General features: G+C 34.1%; 1 protein-coding gene across 1 annotated transcript in view; it reads left to right on the forward strand.

The window, feature by feature from the left end:
• Positions 1–21,807, forward strand: part of LOC116414538 (uncharacterized) — a 118,998-nt gene that overhangs the window by 48,303 nt on the left and 48,888 nt on the right. The gene's annotated exons all lie outside the window — the stretch shown is intronic.

Raw genomic sequence — 21,807 nt, forward strand, 5'->3', positions numbered from 1 at the left:
ACCCCATAACCGGTCCAACCGTGGTCTCGAATTATTTCGTCGCGTATATATCATAATCGAGAGCCATTTATTGGTCATTGTAGCGTATTCAATGCGTTGGATCAGTTTTCTCTGCCCGTGCGGCATAAGTCACCTCGGTTAATGATACGAGGATTAAGATGCAACGACGAAACACGATATTTTTTTAGCGATCGTTCGTCGATAAAAAGATGTCGCTCTTTCGGATTGAGATCGAGCGTGGAAGAGGAATGAGAGGGTTAGTTAAGATGTTCGATATGTACAAAAGTCTCTTAAAATTTGTGAACATTGGGACAACGTGTCTTTTTAGAGAAATTAATATACGGTATAATGGATTATACAATTTTCTTTTTGTGGAAACAATGAAATTTTTTGTCAATTTTTATTATTCTTCAGAAAACTTTGTAAATGTTGAGAATTGTTTTTTAGTGAAATTGTAGATGTATTATGGTTGTATTTTTTTTTTTTTGAAATATCAATATGAAAAAATGAAATTTAAATTTTAAAGATTTGTTTCCACTGTGAAATAAAAACTTGATAAACAGCTATAATAAGCTATAAGAAAGACAATATCCTTGATCAATATCGATATCAATTTTTATCATTCTATTTGCATACTGTGCAATATATTATAAAACGAATACAATATCTAATTATAAAAACGATCTCGATCGTATCTCGCTTATTTTACGTTACATTACACAAAGCTAATTAAACACGCCAAAAAAAAAAAAAAAGTAGGACGATAAAATCAAGGGAAACGAGCATCGATGATGTGACGTGTAATTTTAAATAATTGACAAATTAACGATTATTATTAAACAGTTCTTGAAATATTCAATATTCAATATACCTCTTCTTTATGGAAATATCTTAACCCGTTGATTGAAATTCAATATTAATATTACAACGTGATTATCTCATTTATTTATCACTGTACAAACTAAGCTGTGGCGGTTATATCCTTATTATCATTGCATAGGATTTCTATATTACAAAATTGAGAGATAGTTTTAATGAATCACGATCCCTCCGTAAACAATATTACGGTATAACAATTTTCGAATATTTATTAATAACGCGTTTATAAATTTCAAAAACGACACTGTGTTATCGTTTCTATTCAGAATCGAACTGTAAACCTCTTTTTCGTGCAGGTATATATGTATATATATATATATATAGAAGGGAGGACAAAGAAAAGGCACGTTGGTTTTATACGAGAAAAATAAAGCAGAACGATTGAAATTTTAATTAAATGACGGATCCGCTTTCGGCGTCGTTAAACGTACTTTATAACGCACACTGATCGTGTCACCGTCTTTATTAAATTTCAGTATGGGGAAAAAAGACCGGTCATTAAAGGCCTGAAATTTTATCGAGATAAAAATATGAAAGAAATTTATTTTAAGTTGATGTATATATATACACACATACGTATAATTCCTTTCTTACGAATTTAAAGGGATTTAAATATTGAAATAAAAAATTACTTAAAAAATACGTTTGAAAAAGACTTAGAAAATATTTGCGTGGAAGAAAGGATGGTTGGTGTAAAATTTTATGGACGGTATATTCGAAATATAATTTATCTTTGATCGGAATATTGATCGAAATTTGTAAAAAAGTTAGTCAGGAAGACTAAGTTGTGTAATAAGAATCCAGGAGGAAAACTTTAATATTCAGACGCGTGTGTATCGGTCTAAACGCCGAGCAACTTGAAATACCTCGGCCATATGAAAGTTAAAAAGTCAAGAGTCGCATATTTTCCCGCGGTTTGCTCGCATGCAAATGGAAATTCTGTGTGTGCCGTCCAATTAAAACGTTTTCTGCCACTACTCGGTAACAGGACGTGTTATTTTCTCTCCTCGTATCTGATTCGAACGAAAATTGACAGTATCTTGAAATACAATGATGCGTATTCGTTGTTAGGAAACGGTAGCACCAGGCAACCATACGATTCAAGATTGGAAAAATCAATTTTTTGAATAGAATTTCGATGGAGAATATCAATTAGATATTATTCGTTGCATCGATGCTAATATTGATTATTTTGTTAATGTGTAGGATTATAGTCTTGTTAATAATTTATTTTATTGATTTGGAATTAAATTGAGTAAATTGTGTCTCGTGTAGAGATAAATTTTAATATGACGAAATTTATTTAAATTATTTTCTTATTGGAGAATTTTTTACTTTTTTATTAAATTCATTGATTTGATATTTCCAAAGGGTTATCTGGAATTTAAATAATTGTTGCATAATTTATTAATAAATTAAAAATATCTAATTACAATATATAAATATATCAATTTTAAACTTTCTTAGATCAAATCGAGATTTGACAATCCCATGAAATCATTCTCGCAAGTATCATTTTGTGAAACAATAAAATAAATGAGAGATATACTTTCTACGAGCAATTCTGTCGAGAATTTCCATATGAGTTTAAGGATAATATTCGATATTGCAATATTTAGCAACAAAATTTTTTATTATTACTCTCCTCTTTTCTTCTCTGGAAAATGATTAACAAATTGATCGTTGTTCCGTAACTTGTAGATTAAATTTCATCAAAAGCAAAATGCAAAATCATCGCGACATTGAATCATTTCATAAGAAACCATTCAGAATCACCTATGTTAGGTTTCTCTCACGATATTAATCACGAATTCCAACGAATTGAAAATGAAAGTGATACTTTCGCCTGGAATTAAACGATCCGAGTCCAAGGTTTGAAAAGTTACCATTCGATGATTCAGTGAATGAATCCAGAATGATATTGCTCAATGAGACTGGTTTTCCCTCGTCTAACAGTTTCATTAATACGTATTTCCTCTTCGTAATTTTAACACGATTTGATTAAATTCGACAAGTGTACATGATGTTTGCAACTTTCATTACATATAAAAAATTGCTACTCAAAAATCTAAATATTATTTCCACACATTATTTATCATCATTATGATATTATCATATCATCAATGGGGTTAACTGGTATAAGTTATCTCGGTATAAACCAATTACAAATTAAAACCAATCCAATAATACTGAAACTGGAGAAGATAAGAACATACATAGAAGTTTAAATCTTTTCCTTATAGATATAATTTATAAAATATATGAATTTTCCAAAATTTTAATTCCACTTGTGTTGTGTACGTGTTTTTCGTAATACCATTTTCCTTTTCTAACACGAAACACCCCTTTCTCTATCTCACGCGAAAGAAAGAAAATTAAGATGAAAGGATCAATCGTTTACAAAACAGACGCACTGTGAGCAAGGCTAAGGTGAAGATGGAGCGAAGAACGGGAATTGGGATATAAATGGAAAAGGGGAGCGTAAAGAGACGTCAAGAAACGGACGCTAAGGTGGGCTTTAATGACAACAAGGGAACGAGTTGTCGGATAGGTTTGTCGACTATTTGTACATCTGAAACGGCGACTCGCCAGCTGAATCGCGTCCCTTGAATATTCATGAGCCCCGGCTACCTTTTCGTAAAACTCCTTTCTCGCTCGTCTCTTCTTGGGTAATCGAGTTGGGTTGAATTTTCATGCAGAACGGTGCACGATTCAAAGTGTAGCTCGAATTAATTTTCAGCCGGCCGAGATTTCAGATTACGGCCGAGCTTCGACAGCGTTCGCAAGTCGCCCTTGCCGATTTAAAAAAACCCGTTATCCGATTCGTTCGGATGTCGTGGTCGTGTAAAATCGCGTAAGTAATGAAATTGCGAGTAGATGGCGAAAGGATATGTATTTTTGGAAGTGCTTTTGATTTATTTTTACTTTTCATCGTGTCGAGGAAAGAAGTATCTTTTCTGTCGAGTCCAATTCTTGAGAATTGGACGTTTTGAGAATTGGAAGATTTGTAATAAAGACGATTCTTCATGATTTATCGAATTCAAAATTTTGAGAATTGGAAGATTTGTAATAAAAATGATTCTTGACATTTTTTTCTGTCGAGCGGAAGTCTTTTGAGTTGAATATTTTGTTTTTGAAGACAATTGGAAGATTTTATAATAAATCCTTGGCTATTTTTTCTATCGAGTGCAATTCTTGAGAATTGGATTTTTCGTTTTATTTTTTGGGGACAATTTGTAATAAAGACGATTCTTCACGATTTAACGAATACAAAATTTTTAGAATTGGAAGATTTGTAATAAAGACGATTCTTGACATTTTTTTCTGTCGAGTGCAATTCTTTTGCTTTCCTTTTTGGGAATAACTGAATTTTCGTTTCACTGCAAAAGAAAAATATTTTAGCAATTTCATTGTAAATTATTAAAAACTAGAATTACCTGTAATAGGAAAATCTTGTGTCTCCATTCGATTAAGGCCGTACAACATACACACCCTTCCTACGTTTCTTTTATTCTCCAGAAAAATGTAATTTCTCCAACGAACACGTTCCAGTCAAATGACTCACCCATTTATTTATACTTATATATGAGTCAATCCTTGGACAGTTTCCTACCCAAAGGGACCGCGTTTTAAATTCAAAATAATACCATACCATCCCGCTAAACGTTTACTCGAAACAAAAGTCGAAGTAAACTCTTTCACCTGCCAGTCAAGGCCCATGAAACGAATTGACGCGCAGTTTGGCCACCTATTTGCATGTCGGTGCACACAATCCACCTGATATTTATAATCGCATTGATTCCCTTCCCGGACCACCGTGTCCACGCCGATTTCCATTCGAGCATCGTGATACGCTTTAATCTGATAGGCTGTCGCACTAAAAACTCCTGTCAGTCTGTATCCACGTTTTTCTTCTTTAACCGGATGCGAATACTCGGCGCTGGCGTATTCGACTTCGAACCAATTTTATTTCTGACAAATATCACCAGTCTTATTTGTAAAATCGTATCAATATTGAACGATGAATCGTGAATAATTTCGTCACGGAATAATAATTACAGAGAAGAGTCGTTTGAAGATTTAATATTAGATATAATTTATATTTTCATTCAATCTTTTGTGAATATTTAATATCAGCCTCGATTCTTAAACTTTATGCGATCCGAAACTTTAAAAATTTAATACCTTTAACTCCATAATTGATCTTTCAAATTTTAGTTTTTATTTATTTTTTTTTTTTTTTTACTTTTTTTTACTCGATAAAGAAAGTATCGGGATCACAGATTTTTAAATCTATGATCTATGAATCCTTGAAGAAAATCCAAAAGATCATAGTTCACGGTGATTTTTCGAAAAGGATGATTAATATATTATTTAATCGTTTTGTGAAAAAGATAATAAAAAATACAGGAATCTTTTGGAATTGCATGTAAATACAATTCGATACAAATCATCTAAAAAGAGTTCTGAAAATTTTATCAAGTCTAAAATGAACCACTTGTACGAACTTTATAATTATTTTTCGAGAAACTGATATGATGCATTTTTTCCTTTTTCGAATAATAATACAATATCTCGTACTAATTTCCTTTTAAATCGGTCTTGACACGTTAAAATGAATCATCTTTGTACGTTCACCCGACAAGGTAACAAGTCGTATCAAAAGAGATACATACGTGTCGTGTCTCGCGTGAAAAATTGCCATCCTGTTGCTTTTTGTTCGGACAAAAATCGATCGTTAACGCAGGAATGCGTGCCAGACGTCGGAACGAATGAATTTTATCAATACTTTTGTTTGCCCTATTTTAAACGTTCCGGTTGCCGTAAAATTCGTAAAAAATTAACGAGTTCATTTTTATACATGCACGTTCGAGTAGAAAAAAACAATGATTTGTACGATTATTTTGGATAACTAGTTAAATTTTCATCTTGATAATTATCATTCAGAAAAAGGGGCCGCTAATTGCCATGCTCGTTTATTCAGATAATTTCAAACTCACTTAATTTAGGACATTCAAATATTATTCAATAACGACTCGTCCACCAATAAGATTCAAAAATATTATATATATATATATATATATATATATATATATATATATATATATATATATATATATATATATTCCAAAGTATTGAGCCAAACAACTTGTTTCTTTCGTCGCATACTCGATTCCACTTGATTAATACGATGATAATAACAATTATGTTTCATTTTGCGAGAAGGTAAATACGTCATAAAGATAAGTCTCAATAAAATGCGAGGGAGAGCAAAATTCCATTTGCATTTTTCGATTCTTCACGTTCTACTTTTCAAACATTGTTATATCCCTTCTAGAACAACAATTAATCAAGTTTTCGAAAAAATACAATTTTAATTAAAAAACATCTTATCATATTAAAATATTCCATATTCACAGCTTCCATTTTTCTTTTATATTTCAAAATACGCTTGAGAGGATTATTACATTCGAAAAGATCAATTAATATTCAACTTTGAATAATTCTAATTCAATTTTTGCATTCATTCAAATTCCTCGAGAAGATTCACATTCAATATAGAAACTGGAGACCAATGATCTTTTCGAGCAACGATTTGCTTTTAAAACCCCAATTTTCTCAAGGTCAACCGGTGTGCGCTTACTGCACCCCAACTTAGATCTCCATCTCGGGCCTCTCTCGGCTCGAATTTTCTGTACGACGATCTTTCGAAGCTTTTCAAATTATTTGCATATTATTTTCGATCGACGAGAATGGGTTTTCTCGTTGTCTTTTGCTTCCCGAAACTCCTTCAGGAATTCGAGATAATGGTACGTGGCACACGTCTAGTCGTAGGTTAGCGCGCCCATCTCGAGAGAGATTCGTCTCCGTGGACCTTGACTCGTTTGAATTATTCATAGAGACGCGTGAAACCGAAAACTCGTGTATAATTTATTCTTATAATTGGCGAAGGATATGGCCGACAGAGCGTGGCCGACATCGAAATCTCGTCTCGCTGTCGTATCGGCGGAAATGTATCACCGCCTTCGAACGAGTGTCCGGGATCCTTTGAATCTGGAATGATGTTTTAATTATAATTCTTGCACGATGAGAACGAGCTTTCCGTTCTTGATACCTTTTTCTTTCTTCTTCTCGTGGCATTGTTTCAAGGATACTTCTCGCCTTCTTTATTTTTCTCTCTATCGTATCGCTCACAGCGTACGAATTCCATATTGGAATTTTTTAAAAATGTAAATATTCGATTTTTAATATTACGATTATGTGTTTGAAGAATTGGTACTCGTCAGTCTCAAATACAACTTCAAGTATGGAGAACGTGAATTTTAAAAAATTAATAAGCAACCTCGATGAAAAGAAGTATGGTGAAAAAGGAAAAAAAAAAAAAAATGGAGAAAAATTTTTACCGCACAAGTAGGAACACGATCCTCTTAAGCATCGCTTAAAAGGAACATCTTCTGAGTCGATAATTAATCCCCGCTCTTCTTAATATCGAATCGATAAAAAAAAATCGTATCGAGCACCGATATACATTTTTTCTTTTTCTCCCTCGCCTCGACATTCGGCTCAGACAGACTGGGCCATCGATATCCCTCTTGAAAACGAATTGTCAACGAAAAAGGAATGATCCACGAGGATATCCATCCTCGTTGCCGGCAAGCATTCGATTCGAACGATATCGAACGTGGCCATAATTAATTCCCGCTGCCGGAATTTCGTGTGAAACGCATCATTCATTAACCGGTTCGTATTTTTATTTATATATCGTTCGTCGTGAGATCTTCGTCTTCCATCATCGTGTCTCGAGAGAAACGGTGCCACCACCCCCGCGCAACCGGGTCGTGGATCTCCTCCCCCATCTCGAGTGGAGGACTCGAATTGGAGGCGTCGGCTCGAAACAAAATCGCGCGATTAATATTCCGTTGCATTTATTAAGATCGTTGTCGGCGTATGACGAGTAAAAATTACACACGAGCCGTGATGGATCGAGTCAAATCGAGCTTCCTGGATACACACCGGCCGCTGCTGGCTATCTGTCATAAGTTCATTTATGTCGGTGTTCTCTTTCTTCTTTATTCTCTTTTTTTTTTCTTGACATTGTTTAACGCGAAGGTTACTCGTATTATCATCAGTTGGCCAGGCCAATCTGTCTTTGGTTGCTTCGGCTAGCGCTTTATTTGACGTTGCTTGATGGCAAGTTTCCTCGTTACCGGTCCTGATGTATGATCCTTCTACACGTGGATCGTGTAATGCGTTTACGAGTGAGATTTCATGGAATTTATTTATTTATTTTTTTTTTTCAATTCAATTTTTTCGAATTTTCGTATTATTATCTTCGCAACTGTTAGATCACGTTTTGTTTCGCGTGTATAATTTTACGATAGCAAAAAAAGAAAAATATATATATGTGTGTGTGTGTGTGTGTGTGTGTAAAAGGAAAATATTTAATTCAACGTCCATTTAGATTTTGTTGGTAAAATAAAATTTTGAAACGTAAATTTTCAATTATTTCGCATCGCGTGAAAGAAATATAGTCTTATTATCTGTAGATTTTCACGGCAATTTTTGAAACGACACGGGTTTTTAAAATGTCGAGACGAGTTGTAAGTCATCGAGATAATTTATCGATGCGGTATAAATAATTGACGGCTGGCCAATACGCTTTCCCGCGATTACGATAAAATCATAAATAAACGACTCGAGTGAAATATGTTTTTCGATATTCGATTGTTATTGTGTTTGGCCGATGATAAAACTATACTATAATATCCTTTAAAGAGATATCTCGCGTGTGTCGAATTGTTGCGTTTCGAGTTGTTTATTCGTGTTGAAACAGTGTAAATAAATTGTTTCGCGAAAAATTGTAAAATAATATTAAATTGTAAAATAATACGGTGTATCTCATGTTATACGATCGAATATTTTCGAACGGATTTGATTTTACGATTTCCAATTTACAAATTATAACTCGGATACGAGAAGATTTAAGTACACGAGATGTAGAAATTTAATGTAATACGAAGCTGTTACGAGAATTTTTATTTTGAAATTTATTCGCGAAAGCATGCAACATCGAACGAAACGAAATAATAAGATAACCAAGTGTGTAGAACGGAACGAGAAATTCCACAGGGATTGCAGGAAGTTTGAAGATCGACAAATCGAAACCTACGTCATTAACTTTTTTAAAATTAATGCTTTCATTGATCTTCTTCCAGCGTATCTGAAGATTATAAATTTTATCTGTACAAACTATAAATGATTTTTAACAATTACATCTATGTTATCATCGAATTACAAACACTCTATTACCAACCATTCCATTTCTTCAACCTATTCGAGAATCAATAAAAATTATACATTTATATAAATTATATATTTTTCAATCTCCTTCGATTTCATCCTCGAACAAAGATATTCGTTCTTATCAACATTTCGAACTACAAACAATTTATTGCACATACGTACTTGGACAAATTACAAACACTCCACAATCCAATTCCATCTCTTCTACATCACTTGGACTCGTGAACGATCCACTTCTCGAGATGATATCTCGACACGGCGTGCCCTGTTTCGAGCTTTCGATCCGTGAATTAAACACGCAGAAATTTCCTCGTCGAAACTCGGCGACGTGCATCGGGCAAAATATCAAATTTCATTTGTACGACGATAATAATCCGACCATATTTTAAGCGGAACGACGACCATAATGCTCGCCGGTGAACGGGGGTGCCCTCAAACATGGCCGGCCTGTTTCATTATAAATATCATCGTCCAATCTTAATGTCAATCTCTGGTTCGAGCATGCTACCGTCTTACGTGCGTGGACCGACGAAAACGACGAAAACTATCCGTGGACCGATCGACAATCTTCCCTCGAGCCAGCGCCGTCGATTAATTATGCGGGAAGGGAATGGAATGAAAAGAAGGAAAGAAGAAAAGGAAAAAGAAATTTAGGTAAAGGAGAGAAGTGGTATGGTATATGTAATATCGACGAGGTTTGAAAGTTGCTCAAAGATAAATGTTAATCACGTCCGGGAAATTGAACGTTAAATCATTCGTGAGATCATAGAGAGGGATAATTATCGATGCTTATACACCAACTTATTAATTATTAATATTTAATTATCGATACTTGCTTTGAATTATTAATACTCGAATTACTTTGACCCGTATTTCAAAGTAAAGAACGTTTTGTAAAAACGTTATTTTTTATTTTTACGATTTAATAACTTTGCTGTTGGATTTGATTATTAATAAAATTTAAATTCGCTGTTTACATTTTCTTTAAAAGTTGAGGAATTCTTAATTAATTCTATTTCAAAATTTAAAATTATATTTACAAAATAAAAATCGATGAATCCATCCATCGTACTTAAAATAAAATTCTCAGAACGATATTAACTTCTTCCCGAATCGAACTAATTTTTCAACGTATATTATAAACGAGGGTACAATCGAGATTCTCCAATCATTTGTCTAACCGTAAAACACGGTAGGATTCCGTATTTCGAATCATTGCTCGTCAACGTGTGATCCGAAACCAACCGCCGCGCCGCGCCTTTATGGTCGGCGTTTCTCGGCGATCGGATGAAAAATTTCACGGTACTCTGCTCCCTGGTTTTTGTTCGTTCCGACGATTAATTATGCGAATGCCGCCGTCATTTGTAACATCGTATCGTTCCAACAGTTTAATGGTTATAGCGGCTTCAACAAAATCCACTTATGGCTTCTTATGGCGTTTGTGCGTCATCGCGTTTCGTTACATTGCACTCGTAACTGGAAATCATGTTGGACACGTGGCAAGGATCGCTATTCTGACGTTCATACGATTCGAATAATTGGTCAGAAACATCGATGAATTTTCTCCCTCGAATTGGCTAATTTATCTATAGAAGAATTTTTCTTCTGTAATTTCTTTCTTTTTCTTTTTTTTTTTTATTTAACAATTATTAACAGGTTATTAACGAGATAAATTACATTTTTTTATCGGTACGTGCTTCTTTCACTATTTTCAAAGTAAACTTCGACTCCTTAATATAATTTTAATAAGCTTGACGTCAGCAAACATTCGCACACGTTTTCCTATTTTAAATCCTGTTCCACTGTAAATCTTTGTAATCGATAGTTTTGCATAGTTTTCAATGTCGAGAGGCTACGAGCGAGGCTATCTGTCTGAATCATCGGGCGGTCGTTAATTTGCATATACGTAAATCGCAATGTGGTAATCGTCGTTATATCAATATGAAAGAAAAAATTTTGATTTTTGTCTCGTAATTCAAAACACGATACGTATTTCCTGCCAACTGCTTTCACGGAGGAATGGAACACGGGTGATTACGGGTTTCAGAGCGAAAATACGATTTCGTGTCATCGATATACGGATTTCCCCCAACTTTTTTTCCACGTTTTTTGCCCTTGTGACGTCAAACTTCTGACGACCTGAAACGGAATTTCTTACATCACGCGTTAAATGTTTAACGCAATATCCATAATCAGCGGAGTAAATTACCAGTTTCTTTATTCCTCCTATTAATCTGTAATCTGTAATAATTTGTCCTGATTAATCGACTTTTTTTTAATAGACTGAAAAATAAGAAAAGTGAAGAAACACAGTTATTTTCTTCTTCGAACGATCGTGACGTGATTCTCAGATCTTTCAAAGTTCATAAGATTAATGGAACTTTTTTCACCAATATTTCTATATATCCTTATATACGAAAATAAAAATAATTTTATTCCTACAATAATGTAATCGAAAATATTGAATAAATCGAATATCGAGATCCATGGAAGATTGAAGTTAAATGATGATAATTTCGAAAAAAAGAAAAAAAAGTTATTCAAATGCAGAATTCAAATGTAAACAAAGAAAAAAGATTGATTTGATGGACGATGACATTTTGCTAGATGATGAAAAATGTCAAGTTCTGTTCAACTCGTCTCTCAAGGATCGCTTCAATTTTAGTTCCATTCGTTTCGATGACATCATTGCCCGGTTTAGTGGTCACCAGAAGTTGACAATAATTATGAATTCGAAATGGTTTACTGGTAATCATTGTTGCACCGGTTCTATTGTTATTTATTATGATCTGTGTATATTATGATGTGAGCTGACAAAATGTAAATGTTAATACGAAATGAAATATGGTAGAATAGAAATGTCATATCTTGTATTTCTTTTTTTTTTTTTTATTGAAAGACTAGTGAACGTTTAACATTTGCAAATTCTCTTAATTTGCAATTACAGTTAAGAAACAATGTTTTCTAGCTTGGAAATAGAAAACAGAAATCACATTATTGACGATCAATGATTATAAATTTACATATAGTGTGTTATAATAGAAAATAATTTTCTCTGAATGAATTATTAACTTGATCATCATCAGTTTGAAAAATATTCTTGGATTTAATTAACGAAATTTTTTTTCTTTGTTTTGGATTGAATTGAGAAATAACGTTTTTTCTGGTTAAATGAATTATTTTATTTGTTTCATATTTAATATATATAAAATGATATCCAATATTTATTTTAACATGTTAATTAAATTTATGATCAGATAGTGAAATCTGATATGTCTGTTTCTTTCTTTTTTTTGCCAAAACTAAGATATATACACTTTTATGCGTGTCCTGAGTATAAATATTTGCAAATGATGTGTTCATATCATTTAGTCTAAAAAAAAAAAAAAAAAAAAAAAAGTGGCAATTTATAACATGTCAATCTGATGTGGTATAATTTGACGTGTCACAAATTTCTTTGGTAAAAAAAAAAAAAATTTTAATAAACCGGAATATTCGAATACATCTCGATGAAATTTGAAAAATCATAACTCGATCTCGAACATTTTATATAAGAAATCATCAGTACGAGAATTATTCAAAAGATTTCGATGAAAAATCTCTGGAATTATCGATATTCCTCGATTAATATTAATTCATCGTATTATAATGAATGAAATTCCGAGAATCATTGAACTTTCATCGATTCTCAATGAAGTTCTCTCAGACATTTTTATTCAAATTCGATTAAATACAATTTAATAGTCCCAGATCGTGGTGAATCGCGTCGTAGGTTATGGTACGATGATGATTCAGAGGATGAAACCGCAATTATTGCTTAATGAGACGTTTCTTCCTGGTATTGAGAATCTGTTAATGAATTATCGACTTTCTCGATACGGCCGTGACTTTAAAACGATTTCATGCGGAGACCTTGACTTCCACATTTTTTGACGACGAATAAATATAGTTGTATTACAGATGATGCTTGTATTTAACCATACCACGTGATTAAAGATAAGAAAGACTGGATTATTAATCCAATTAATTCTTTATTATTACTAAATAATTTTTTTTAAAAATTTATTAAAGTTTTATTATTATTATTATTTTTTCTTTTATATTTCATAAAATATAACAAATTATCTAATACAAGACAACTAGATGTATCACAGAATCTTATCCATCAACAATTTGTCATTACTACAGAATTATCTTGGATAAATATCCATTTTCATGAAAATCTTTTTTTTTTTATTACTTTTCGTTCCAACTGAATCATTAATTCAATTATTTCTATGCAATTTATTAATTCTATCGTGACACGTGTCACATTTATACCATTAATCATCATCCGACTGATTTTCATCTTTCAACTTCAAATGAGTTGTTTATGTAAACGAAGACAAGAGATCAGGTCTTTTTGATATATGTACAATATATAATTTTTAAAAGTATCGATGTCGATTTAAGTAATATCATTATCTTTTTTTTTATTTTTTTTTTTTTAAATATCCCTCAAGGTTATTCCTCAAGAAATATTAATTTTCATTTCATGTCTCAAGTTTATTATACATGGAAATGATAATATCTGGTGGTGAAATTCTATTCACTTGTTACTATCCTTTTTTGTTTTTTTTTTTTTTTTTTTTTTTTCCTTTGTGACATTCGAAAGATATCAATCGATCGCGATATGTGTTTCACACTTCGAACAAGAAAATCGACGGAAGAGAATCCGAGATGAATCTCAGCAGGCAGCCATCCTCTTCGTCGTTTTTGCACCGGTTGGTTGAAACTTAAGTTTCGCATACCGCAATAACCAGTAGTCGAGTCGTTTAGAGAATTGGAAAGCAGGAAACGAAAAAAAATTGTCGTATATTTTTCAAAAATCTGATTAAATCAAATCCTTTGACATTTATCATTTATCGAGGGAGGGGAGATCGGCAGAGAAAACCATTTTTTCCCCCTCGTGATTCGAGTTATTCAGATGTTTCGAATCTCTTTCTTAGCTTAGATTTAATCTCTACAAATGTTATCCTTCTAAGCGAATTTTTCATTTGGGACAATTGAAAAAAAAAAATATATATATATATTCGTACAAATGAGATTTCGAACTCTTTTTAATTAAGTATGATGTAGTTAATTTTTTAATATCGATACAAAGAAGAAGGAAAGAAGTTAATTAAACAAAGAGAGAAAGAGAAAAGCTAAACACTTTACAAATTATTATGTTATATCGAATGATTAATTCAAAGCTCATGCGACAATTTGTACATATAATCATTCTTAACAGAATGAATTATGATCTGTCGTTAAATAAAATTAATTTCATCACGCAAAGGAAAAAAAAAAAAGGAAAAAAAAAAACGAAGGAAAAAAATATTACAAAATTGATTTATCACTTGAAACATGTATCTCGCGAAACAGTGAATAACCTGTTTCATAAAAGACAGTTAATAAATCATTATTCCGAACAATTCTATCAAAAATGCTCGAATAATAAATTCCCAGTCAGAATTATACGAATAATGAATTATCTATATCGATGCGGGATAGGAATTTCTACTGAAATATTTCTCGAGATTTTGGGGTCCGCTTGTTCGAAGGCAAGGACGTTTCCCGGTAAAACGAAGAAAAAAGCGTATCTTCGTTGGCAATTTTCGGCACGGTCCACCGACAAAGGGAATCATCCATTCTGTTCTAGTAAACAAAGTGTTATCTCTTTTTTTTTAAACGGTCAAGAAAAAAAAAAAAAGAAACATCGCGACAAAATCGGGCCGATCCGAATGGGCCGAGGTACAAATTACGTTTTACGAGTAGCCATCTTTTTCTCCCCTGACACTGGAATGCACTTTAACGAAATGACGAGGCCGGACTCGAAAATTAGAGGACACGAAAAATCGTGTTGTTCTTTCCCTTTTGACCGAACGAGAAATCACGGAAAACTTATAATCGATTCTTGATTATTATTATTTATCATTCGTTGGCCTTGATCTTGAAGTCTATTGCAGTTTTATTGGAAATTTTATTGTTATTATTATTGTTGTTGTTAAGGAGAAAATTAATTGACAGTTTCAGTCGAAATAAATCAAACGGGGTAATAAATTCTTTAAACTTTTTTTTTTTTTTTTTGCTCTGCCTTGCGTTACCGCCTAATTGAAATGCCAAAGTTTTTTTTTTTTTCGATCATGCGATATAAATTTTTTGTCAAATGGAATTTTGTTTAGTATCGAGAAAAAAACTTGAAAACAAATTAAGCCGTGGCTATTATTAGGTACGTGCGTCTATGTTAATAATTGAAGATTAAAGTACGGATTTTTTTTTTTTTTTTTTTTTTGATATCAAACAATACAAAATGACAAATACAAAAGTCTCTATTCAAGTTTTCATTTCTCTCGATATCGCAACGATGAAAAAGATGAATTTTCCATAAATGCATAAGTCCAATTATATAATTACATTGTTGTTGGCATTAAATCAAGGTTGTCTTGTACCCAATTTGGTATTCAACTATTTAAGAACACGTAATTCTAAATGAATGTTATACGTAAGAGCTTTAACGCTGATTCATTGTAAAAAATGTCCGATCAAGTGAAATTTATTTGTTTACGTGGGATGATCGATAAAAATCGGATTTCTATGTATACGGTTTTATATTGTAATCTCGTATCGTACACTTTTTCCAACCATTTTTACTTTTCTGAAATTTTTCTGATATTTTTCGTGAACATGAACCATAAAGGTAAATTTTATCTCTTGGAAATCAATTTTTCAAGTGATTTTATTTCCCCGGCGATCGTGAAAAACGATTCACCTAATTCATTTGCGTTTTCTGCAAAACATATGAGACAAAGGTTATTCCAGGAACAAAGGAAAAATTCAGCCTAAAAACGGATTCTGTAATTTAATATCCGCATATCATATATAACGATGTTAATCTGCGCCGATATATTCTAAACTTAATGTTCAACCAGTGTCGCAAAGTGTTCTATTATAAGACCCCAATTTTATACAATTTATATAGAAATATCAATGTTTGGGTCGAAATATCTTCCTCTTACGAAATTAAACGAAATTTCGTAGAATTTCTTTATTAATTAAAAGAAAAATATCGAGTGAGAATAAAAATGTGATTAATTTGTGTTTTGACGAGATCTCTTCGAACAACAACAAACTTTATAAATATTTAATAAATTATTTTCGCTTTCAATGTCAAAAGTATATTATATTAAAAAATTCTATTTTAAATTCATTTAATTAATAATAAATAATTTTCAATTTAACCGGTCGAACCGTTAAATATAAAAATCCTTCGAATAATTACAAAATGCTTGGTTCATTCTTACGTATCATCTGATATCAACTTTAACGAAATTCTTTGAAATACTTAATTACCTTTACCTTTAATTAACGCAACAATCTTCATTTCTCAATTTAATCATTCTCGTTTATCCTGCCGCGCTCGTCATCGCCCCCATTTGCCGTTCAGAATTAAGTCGATTCTATCGAACTGAAATTGCCGATCCGACAGATTTATACGGCTAACAATCTAGCCGATAAAAATGAATAAATTACACGATAAGGAAAAACTGAATAATAATAATGATAATAAGTAAAATAAAGCGAACAAATAATTCTCTTCCCTCGCAAGCAAAAAGGAGAAAAAAAAAAAAAGATACAAATCAGCTAACGAACCAGACAAGGGAAAATAAAATAGAATAATAATTCTTCTAGAGAAGAAAAAGAAGAAAATGACATGCATACAAATAAGAAAGAATATTTCTCCTCGTTGAAACGAAAGGAGAGGAAAATTAAAAACGACTCCTCCTCTCCCAAAAGAGAAAGAAGAGAACGCAGAAGGAATCGCTCCTCTTCCTTTTCAACGCAAACAAACCGATCCATGAAAAGAGAAATATTAATTAAAAATGTAACGAACAATAATTCTTCTTCTTCTAGAAAAGAAAAAGAAGAAAATGACAAAGAATAATTTTCCTCATTGATATCAAACAATGACAATACAAAAGTCTCTATTCAAGTTTTCATTTCTTTCGAGAGGAGAGGAAAATTAAAATAACACACTTCTCTTCTCCCAAAAGAGAAAGAAGAAACAATGCGAGAACACAGAAAGAATCGCTCCTCTTTTCAACGCAAACAAACCGATCTATGAAAACATTAATTAAAATATAACGAATGTAATAATCTTCTCTGGAAACGGAGAAGCGACAAAGGAAGATTAAAAGTGGTACGTGAGTATTCCAATCTTCTTTCCCACCTTTTCAGAAGAGGAAAGATGAAAAAAAGGCGAAAAAGGGGAACGGCAAACGCCCACCGCGAACCCGACCGTGCCTTTAATCAAAGCCTTTATCTCCGATACACAGCAGCAAACCTGTAATATTCGCGACGCGGCGTGTCGGTACCTTGGTCCGTGCGCCGGCCCAACGATTTATTGCCGGCTGATAGCGACGCGTAATGCATTCATTATATCGGAGTGCGTGCACGAGCCGCGGGGTGAACGCAAAAGTCATCGCTGCTGAGATGGTATCCTTCTCCTTCTCCTCCTCCTCCTTGGAGGGTGATTTTTGAGGGACGAGAGATACGCATCCAGGTGTCGGGGTTCGTTTCGTGCGCGCCCCATTCCGAACGAAACACAATGGGGGAACTCGGGGAACAATGCAGCGAGAGATATGCGCGGCCTAGGTCGCGGTTGACCTCCAATACGAGGCGGTTTGTTGGCGGAATTCCAGCAGAGAGAGAGAGAGCGGAGAGCCGAGAAAGGACGGCGGTGGAATTCGAGAAATGCAGATAAAGGGAAAATTTAGCGCCACGAGGGCCAACTTCGCTGTATATATTTCTGCTGCGTTTCTGGGGACGACCACGGTTGCGGGTTGAGAGGAAGAGAGAGAGAGAGGAAGGTGTGACAACGAAGGAATCTTGTGCGTAAGTTGGAAATGTGATGTGAGAAGAAAAATTGTATTCGTGTATGGAAGTCGATCGGAATTATATTTTGGAGAGTGTTTGCGAATTTTAGAATATTTACGCGAATCGAACGCGTAAATTTATTTTTCGTTTCTTTGAAATTGAAACGAGTTTCTCGATGTTGTTACGAATAATTTTTTCGGGGTAAGCAAAGATACGAGTCGAAAACAGTTCGTAAGAAGAGTAAATAATTATTAACCTCTCGGAATAACTGTAACGTTATTTCGACAAACGTGATGAAATCGACCATTTAAAAGTATGTATCTTTTTCGACTCGTAATTCGACTTTGAATTTTCGTATCCAAAAAACGTGATTGCATACTTGAAGGAAGAAACGCTCGGTTTTCGGGGGACTAACGCTTCTGTTCCAGGTTCTGCGTGCCTGGAAGCTGATCCAACCGATAAATCGGTGAACGACATTATTAATTCTCGAGTTAAGTGGAAGGAAAAAGCGTCTTCGTTATCTTTCCGGATTTGCGAATAAATAACGTTTCCCGAAGTTCGGCCCCGCAGTTGTATCCCCGGTTTTTTTTTTTTTCTTCAACCTGTATTTATACGAACCGATAATGCAACACGGTTCCCGCTTTAGAACGAACTGATGAATCGAATTTTGCCGATAATCGAACAGGCCGATCCTCGATGTTTTCTTCTGCACGAGTTATGCATTCTCTCCCCTTCGTAACTGCAAATCTACCATTCATCTCGAAAAGTTGTATTTGAAATACAAGGATTATAATCGGGATATAATCGTGATTTTAAGAAATTTTTGATACCGATCGTATCTACGTACAATCTAGAATAGAATTTCTTTCTCGAGATGAAATCGAATGTTTGAAAAATCACAAGTGATTATCCTTAGAGGAGGATAATTTGTATACATGAAGTAAAAAGGTATAAGAAGTATTGTAACGATAATAACGTAGGATACGATAATACCCAAGTACTCACTTAGTTACATTTAACGCGAATGAAATTAGTCTGAACATTTTGTAAAAAGATAATCGAGTCGAAATAAATCTTCGAATGGTGGACCAATGACATATCATTCGAGCGGAGTTGGAACTTTACTTACGCGACAAATTGGTAATATTTCGGTTAAACCATTGCCGCGTACCGTATCATTACCGACCATTTGCCCCTCCTCCCCCTCCCAAGTTTCGTTCACGGTTACAAATGATTTCTCGGATACATCTGACTAATTTATCCATTTGCATTCACGACGAAGAAAAGAGAAATATACTCTCCTCTTCCTCGAATACCTTTCCCTTAATAAAGCGATTTGCCTGCGAATTTAAAGAAAACGATACGTTAAAAATTTAATTTAAAATTACACCCCTTCTCCTCCTCATCACTTTTCCATCGTCCCGCGTCAAATTTACAATTAAAAAGATTCAATCGAAATTACCTCACGCGCCAACGGTTCTTTCGTTTATCCGCGCGTAAATAATCTCCAACACGCCACTCCGCCATTCTTCAAATTACCGTTCAACTTCATCCGAACCGTTCGAAATCCGAAACTTCCGCATTCACAAACATCCAATATACATAATACACGTTTATCCACCTATCTGTTAAAAAATGACAAAACGGTCTGTTCATCAGTAGCCGGCTGAAAAGTTCAACGATTGGAGAATCGCTCGATACCGTTACCCTCTGATCCCAACGTGCGTCCCAACATCATTATCGATCTAATGGGGGGAGCTAGCCTAATGGGATCTACGAGTTTAATTTGTGGCCCCGGATCGGGCACGGTAGCCGCCAGATATCTTGGAACATAAATTCGAGGCGGGCGTGTCGTTAAAGTCGGCGTGGAGCGTGCGTGCGGGCACGCTGGTGATTTCGATGCGTGGTCGAGGAACGAATTCGTGGAGGGACGGCGAGAGATCCTGCGCTCTCTTCACTTCGCGAAGGTCGTCCCGGTTGTGCGCAAGGTCGGTTATTCATCCGACCGTTTGTTGCACAAGGATTTCGTTAAAACGCTTTTTTATCCCCCTGCCCCTCCTTCCTCCCCCCCAATAGCAAACGGTATATCGTAACGTGGCCGCAGAAAATAGCAGAAATATGTTGTGTATTCTGACGTTATGAAGCACGATGATCGTGAAACACGGAAGAGGGAATTCGTCTTTTGACTTTTCTAAGTTGGATAGAAAGTAAAAGATGGCGAGGATTTTTGTATCTTCCCCGATCGATCTTGTCTTTGAGCATGAATGAAATTTATTACGAAAATTTGAGTAGATATGTTTACAGGGATGCGTTGCATCCCTCGTTTCGAAGGAACGGGTGACGAAGTGGAGAGAGTATAAATAAGACTTTATTTATCTGTAAAATAGATATAAAAGGTAGTAAAATTTTATGTTATTTCGGTGTACAAGATGTATCTTGAGCTATAAAGAAATAGAGATGAACTTAATTCCCTATATTTATATCTCGATCTTTTTATAATAATCCAATCACGATGTCCTACAAGATAGTTGGCAATTTTCTCCGACTTTTTCTTCGACTTTTTTCTTCGAATTTTCAGCGTAGCTTTACGACGCGAAAACCAGTTTCGGCAAAATTTTACGACGATTTCTTTTCTTCGTCGCAAAATTTTTTTTACGTTCCTCTTTTGTTGCATCACGCGGGATGGCATCCCCCGCCAACTTGCGCCAACTTTCATAAAGATTGATTTTATTGATTTCAAGAAACTGAATTTGAGACGGACAGTGATATAGTTCGAAGCGATACATCCCGTGATACGTCGTTCGACTTTATCCCACACCGATGATGTTCCACCGGCTTTAAGTTCACTTTGAGGCGCTATTCTTTTTTTAAACGGTATTAAATTTATGCCCGCAGTAAAAGGAGAAAAGTGTCCGCTTTTGTATCGAAACGAATTCTCCCGGCAACCTTCGAGCGACACTTTGCATGTTAAAATTTGAAAATTCTCTTCGAGCGTAATTTTTTTTTTTTCTTTTTAGAGAGAAAATTGGCTTTGATTCTTCTTATTTAAAAAAAAGGTACTATTACACTAAAATTTCTGAATACGTCGTATCTACTTCTTCGAAGTAATTCGCGCATGAAAAATTGAAAGTAAGTTCGTTCACTTATCACGAGGTAAAATTTATTCCAAAAGATATTATCAATTAAAAACAAATCAAAAGAAGAAGGGAAAAAAGCAAATCTTCCTTAACAAACTCGTTACGTATGTTAAAGCATCTACACGCTTTGTAATAAAAATAAAATAAAAAGGAAAAAGTGTGCGCGTAATAACGGCATCACGACTTTATTAACATTTTTTTCTTCTTTTTTTTTAAACGTAATTACATTTAATTCTTAACATGGCCATGTTTTATCACAAAATTCCACGAATATGTAAACGTATTTCATCTGTCCCGTATTCCCATGATCAAACAATTTATCGATTGATTCTTTTCCTCTTGCACGTCAAGAGATTACCCTCGGGACAGACTCGTTAAAATTCGCTATATATCAACCAGAAGCGGCATTTACCACGAGTATATAATATACTCGTAATTAAACGATTCCGATCAACGGTGATAAAGACGTATTATACGAGTGGCAAAACGACGAACGGGGAATTTCTTGAAAAATCCGATCGTTTCGAGGGCAAGGATTTGTGCAAAAAAGAGAGGCGTTAAGGGCACGTGGGCGGTGTATCGAGAGACG

The sequence above is a fragment of the Apis florea genome, unplaced genomic scaffold, assembly GCF_048593485.1.
Source record: "Apis florea isolate Af1SG1 unplaced genomic scaffold, ASM4859348v1 contig_2293_pilon, whole genome shotgun sequence".
Taxonomy (NCBI): domain Eukaryota; kingdom Metazoa; phylum Arthropoda; class Insecta; order Hymenoptera; family Apidae; genus Apis; species Apis florea.